This window comes from Capsella rubella, unplaced genomic scaffold (genome assembly GCF_000375325.1).
Source record: "Capsella rubella cultivar Monte Gargano unplaced genomic scaffold, Caprub1_0 scaffold_8, whole genome shotgun sequence".
In the NCBI taxonomy this organism is placed as follows: Eukaryota; Viridiplantae; Streptophyta; class Magnoliopsida; order Brassicales; family Brassicaceae; genus Capsella; species Capsella rubella.
This window is the reverse complement of record NW_006238916.1, coordinates 3,327,868-3,334,749: the sequence shown is the minus strand read 5'-3', so window position 1 is coordinate 3,334,749 and position 6,882 is coordinate 3,327,868. Positions and strand designations below refer to the sequence as shown.

Genomic DNA, 6,882 nt, shown 5'->3' with positions numbered 1-6,882 from the left:
ACCAATTAAATCTCGTCCTATAACCGTAAATGCTCTGATACCAAATTGAAAGAACCCATCCCATTTTTTTTCCTTTAAACATGCAAACCGGATTAACCCAATTAATTCGAACCAGCTAAACCGACATAATAATTTAAATCAATTAAACCAAACAATCTCATTAAAGTAAACCAACAATATTAACCAGCAGAAGACTTAACCAAAAATCCAATAAAACAATTCCATTAAACCAACAAGTTCAACCAAACATTATTCCAAAACATGATCATCCTAACATGTTTCTAAATTCCATTCTAACACCCTAATAAATCCAACAATAACCTAAAACACCAATGAGTGCCTAGATCATCCTCCTCTCCTCGCCATGATTCCACGGATCACACTTTGCTTTTACCTGCATCAAAGAAAGAGATGCATAAGTATTTCATAAATACTTAGTGAGGCAATCATCCCACCACTGGCTATACACACAAGCAGAAATGAACACATTCAAGTATAACTCAAACAACCACCAATACAACGCAAAACAACACAACATGACCCGTCCTGACGAGCAGTGTCGATCGACACCATCCGCTGGTGTCGCTCGACACTCGCGACCATCCTCGCGAGAAAGAAAGTTGGTGTCGATCGACACCCTCCCTTGGTGTCGATCGACACCGAAACCCTAACATCGCTCCAGGCGCTTCTCATCGACGAATCCACCAACTCCAGGACTCGAGGCCTGATCTATCTCCTTCCCAGACTCGTACCAAGACACCATATCACATAGACAAGCATACAAACACATAAATCAAATATCAATCAGAAGAAACACTCAAAATATGCATCAAAACTGCTTAGATCAGCCTAGTCATGCACTCACCTTTCAAAAGGACAGAACAAGAACGAACAGATCACAACAACAGCAACCAAGGACTCTCCTAACACCACAGCTACGAGATCTCTCTTCCCAAGGACAGAAACACCAAGAACAAGCCTCAAAACACTTCTCAAACCTCACAAAACCTCTCTAGAGAACTTAGAAACCTTTTAAAAGAATAAAAGCGGCCACCTCCCAACAAAACACGACCTTTACTCTTTTAAACGTGACCTAGGGTTAAACCCTAACCAAAACCTCAATTGAACCGACGATTTAAAACTTAAACCGTCAAACCAAAATCACTAGTGTCGATCGACACCAGACCACAGTGTCGATCGACACCACCCGGATTTCCAGACACGGGCGTTACAATTTTGCAGGTCAGTTGGTAACAAGTTGTCAAGTGGGAAGGTTGTTAAAGGGTGAGGACCTGGGTTCGAGGAACGTCAGGCGCACCAATAACCTACCTGGTGGGCCAGGAGGCTGCGAGCAAGTGGGCTGTGCAGATTGGGGGGCCACACGAGAGAGGTTAGGGTCGATGCGCTGCAGCGCTGTAAGGATGCCATGTGGCGGGGTGTGCCACATGGCGGAATGTTCCCACGGGGCAAGGTGTTACAGCCAGTAATAAGACCTGCTTTTATTTGACCGTTCAGTCTAATCAATGTTTAATTAAAAATTTTAATTGTGTAAGATAGAGTTCGTTGTAATGTCAATTTGCAACAATCAAACGAACAAAAATACATGCAATTATCGCAAACACAGATATTTACACTGACGAGCGAATATATATATCCATTGAATTGGTATATTACAAACCGAATAAAACTCAAACCTTATATATTTTACACCATTGAAATAAGGGCAGATTTTTTCTTTATTTTCTGTTTAATTCTTTAACAAAGTTTCACTGTCAACTTATTAAGTCATTTTAGTAATATACTACCGTGAAATTACTTAACACCATCCTAAGTCATTTTAGTAATATACTACCGTGAAACTCTAATAGCATAGAATCAATTCCACATTCTTAACATACTGTCTATCAAGCATAATGGTTTCAGATAATACTCAATCTGGCTCATATTTATAACTAGCAGTTGATGCGCGCTGTGCTCGGGAGGTTTATATTTTCTTTTTAGTTAATTGTGATATTTTATTTTATTTTATTTTTAATTGATTTTCAAAACATATTATAATTATTTTCTCTTTAATTATTATCTTTCAATACTCAAATTTGGATTACAAGCATTTGATTCAGTTTATGAAATATCATTTTTTTATCATGTCATAAACTAATATTTCACTTTCACTTTTATTTTATTTTTCCTCTTTAATTTTTTTATATAAAATTACATAAATATTGTTTTATTCTTCCATAAAATTTAAAAATTACTTCCAATCTAAAATTCAGTAACACATAAAATTTTAAACTATGATCAATTTAAAATGAAAGTTAAGTTATATTATTACCACTAATAAAAAAAAAATCTTATTTTAACATTTAATTTATTTTACATAATTTATTTTTATTTATATAAACTTTCTATTAATTAAATAAGTAACATAAATATGCTTTATATATATAGATGTTAATTTAAACATACTTAAAAACTAACATACTCATCGATACACACATTTATTCGCAATCGCTAAACCGATATCCCATCAGCTTAGCATGGCACAAAACGAATCTCAGGTTCGCCCATATAACGAGACATGAAACAAATCCCATGTTCTCCCCCATCACATTATCTCGTTTCATATCGTCATACATCAATCATCATGTTATACATCAACCCATTATCTCATCATGCACCATATCATCGTTCCATATCATCATACATTATTCTCCTATGTCATATATATCACATAGCACGTATATCAAACAATAGACATATCCAGTCACATAGTTTCCAAGGCTATACATATAATTTATGAAAAATATGCTTAGAAAGTAACCATTGTGTTTCTGCGATTACCACCCTCATCTTAGCCTTGAGACGCTACGGAGCTTGCCTCTCCATCACCAATGTACGTATAGCTTCAGCCCAATCCAACCTCATTACCAAAACAACAATAGAACTTGTCACCATTTACTTATATTTTTTTGAATGTAATGTTAAATTATATTTAAAGAAAAAATAACGTTTACAACTTGTGTAACATCTGATTGAGAGGAAAATTTAAAAACCGAAAAGATAAATAGACAATAGAATTTAAAACAACTGATTTAGGAGTTGATTTAGATGTCGATATTAACGGGATTGAAGCCACCGTTGGAATCCCTCATCGTAGCGCCGTCCTCTTGATCACTTGCAGCTGATTTTTTTATTTGTCGATCCATCCACCCAACCACTATTGCTTCTGTGTGTGCAGCTTCACCATGCTTACGCCCATTCCGCTCTCTCCAAATTGTATAGAGGACAATTTGGAACACATACCTTAACAGAAAGCCGTCTATCCGATCGTGATGGTGTTGCGAAACAAACGAGAGTAATGTTGAACATTCTGTAGTGTAGTGTTCTTTGAAGATTCCCTTAGCTATAGCTTCCCAAATCGCCGAGACATAAGAGCATTCAAAAAATAACCATCGTGAGAATGTGATTCCACGTATCTTTAGTTGAAAAATTCTTGTGGAAGATAACATTTTTCCCCCGCCATAAGACCTCATCCGCCAAGCCACTTCTATTGTGATACGCTAACTGCAGTTCACCATTTACTTTATAACGAACAGCCTCGGAAATCGATAAATAACATGATAACCAACCGTTCAAAATACAATCCCACCGTTGATTCAAGAGCCTGTAGCACTATGAATAATTACACCAAATTTGATCCACATCAGAAAACTTTAAGGCTTCCAAAATGTTCTTCCAAGAAGCCATCCCGGAACGGTATTTAGGGTTTTTGGGTTAACAGACTTTGCAGTTTCTTGTCCCGGAAGCAACATCCATAACTTCTTGATTATAACTGCAAATAATGATCCGTCAGTTTCTGTACACTCTTGGCTTGGTATTAAATCAACCAGTATCTTCATCTCTCCAGACCAACGTCATCTCCGGCGCCGGTGAGCCTCCAAACATGCCTCCTCTAAACTATTTACTTTCTTTCTTATTCTCCTTTTCTCCAATTCCACCTACTCCGGTTTTGTCTCCTCCATCGAAGTTTCCAACAGTCATTCACTACACATAACCATTATAGGGTTCCACCATTTTCCGCCATAGCTCGTTCTCTCGCTAGTCTCCTCTTTCTCTCTTCTCACTGTTCCGATATTTAGTTTTCTCCTCAACAAAGGCAGTGACAAGTGACAACAACATGTGAAGGACAGTGATGATGGTGGCTCCGACATTGGGAGAAGCTTGGAACTAGGGTTCACCAAATCTCTCTATATATCTCGCCAAAACAAGGACGGCATGCACATATACACTCACACAACACAAGACCCAACCACAACATTTGAAACACTATTCAAATATTTGTAGTGTGGATCGTTGTTAATCATTTGTAGTGTAGCTATCCTTTTACGTTACAAGATGTATTCACTAATATTTCTCAAATATTTTTATTTTATTACTAAATAGAATCTTTTACATAACAGAAAACCAATGACTTGATGATCAAATACACAAATCTGGAATACTTTCCAATGGCATATTCAGACTCAAACTTCTATCTTACAACATCATCTTAGTAGAATTCTAGCATAAGCCTATCTCCAAAACATTTAAGAGTACAATAAATTTGGTACCGACCTGTCCTCTTGTATATCAAAGTCTGCATACAATGACTTTTACACTTAGTGCAAAAAGGCCGAGAGTTACACTTATGATTGGAATAGTACATGCCTCACAAAGCTTGTCCTTCTTGCAAATGGATTTCATTTCAAGGAGCTTCAGATAATGTTCATGACTGAAATGTTTAATCGTCTCCTCATCAATCCTCACAAACGGCTTGATATCTTCATCAGGTTCTTCAGGAACTCCATCAAGATCTTTTCCATCCCACACATCTTCCCTCGTTGCACATTTCGAATGGATAGCATAATTACATCCCTTGTTACAAGAGTACTGCCCGTAGTTGATGTCAACGGTTTGGCGACAAACTCCGCAAGAGAAATCACCGGGTTGAAGGGAGGGAGTGAGTGACAGACGGTGTAACAACCCATCCTGGTGGGAATCCCTGCCACATGGCACACCCCGCCACATGGCAGCTACAAGCGCTGCAGCGCATCGACCCTAACCTCTCTCCTGTGGGCCCAAACTGCGCATCCCACTTGCTCGCAGCCTCCTGACCCACCAGGTAGGTTATTGGTGCGCCTGGCGTTCCTCGAACCCAGGTCCTCACCCTTTAACAACCTTCCCACCGTGGAAGTTGTTACCAGTTGATTTGAAAGAACCCATCCCATTTTTTTTTTCTTTTAATCATGCAAACAATCCGGATTAACCCATTTAAAGCAAACCAGACAATCCTACTAACACAACTAATTCAACGTAACCAGCGGAAGACTTAAACAAAAATCCAATCAAACAGTTCCATAATCCAACAAGTTCAACTATCATTATTCCAGAAACGAATTCATCCTAACATGCTTCTAAATTCCATTCTAGCATCCTAACAAATCCTACAATCATCTAAACACCAATGAGCGCCTAGATCATCCTCCTCTCCTCGCCATGATTCCACGGATCACACTTTGCTTTTACCTGCATCAAAGAAAGAGATGCATAAGTATTTCATAAATACTTAGTGAGGCAATCATCCCACCACTGGCTATACACACAAGCAGAAATGAACACATTCAAGTATAACTCAAACAACCACCAGTGCAACGCAAAACAACACAACATGACCCGTTCTGACGAGCAGTGTCGATCGACACCATCCGCTGGTGTCGCTTGACACTCGCGACCATCCTCGCGAGAAAGAAAGTTGGTGTCGATCGACACCCTCCCTTAGTGTCGAGCGACACCGAAACCCTAACATCGCTCCAGCCGCTTCTCATCGACGAATCCACCAACTCCAGGACTCCAGGCCTGATCTATCACCTTCCTTGACTCGTACCAAGACACCATATCACATAGACAAGCATACAAACACAGAAATCAAATATCAATCAGAAGAAACACTCAAAATATGCATCCAAACTGCTTAGATCAGCCTAGTCATGCACTCACCTTTCAAAAGGACAGAAACAAGAACGAACAGATCACAACAACAGCAACCAAGGACTCTCCTAACACCACAGCTACGAGATCTCTCTTCCCAAGGACAGAAACACCAGGAACAAGCCTTAAAACACTTCTCAAACCTCACAAAACCTCTCTAGAGAACTTAGAAACCTTTTAAAAGAATAAAAGCGGCCACCTCCCAACAAAACACGACCTTTACTCTTTTAAACGTGACCTAGGGTTAAACCCTAACCAAAACCTCACTTGAATCGACGATTTAAAACTTAAACCGTCAAACCAAAATTAATAGTGTCGATCGACACCCGACCACAGTGTCGATCGACACCACCCGGATTTCCAGACACGGGCGTTACAATTCTCCCCCACTAACTAGGATTCGTCCCCGAATCCTCCAACACAACCGTCAGTACACAACTGACCTCACCGAGGCCCCTATCTAATCAATATACTCACGTTCCAGACCCTATTTGCTCATTCACACCCACCTCCCCCGTCCATAGGTCGCAACCCGTGGATCATACCGGCTCGTCCTCAGGCCTCGGCCTTAGACTACGGTATCCAGGAAGCCTCACCACTTCCCCCGCTCTCAGGTCGCAACCCTCAAGTCATACCGGCTCACTATTAGGCCACCCGCCTTCTAGCTACGGTATCCGGGAAGTCACACGCTCGCTCTCTCGTCGTCACCCTCAAGCGTGCACTCGAATCGTCATCCGAGGCAATCACATCATATCCGAGCAAATAAGTCTAAACGCCCCCGAGCATATCTCTCGATCAGATATACCTCCCGTGGTCCACTTATAACATCGCAATGCTATACTAACCACCACCCCG

General features: G+C 40.0%; 1 pseudogene; it reads right to left on the bottom strand.

The window, feature by feature from the left end:
* The window catches only part of LOC111830479, a 16,831-nt pseudogene that overhangs the window by 5,764 nt on the left and 4,185 nt on the right, over positions 1–6,882 (bottom strand).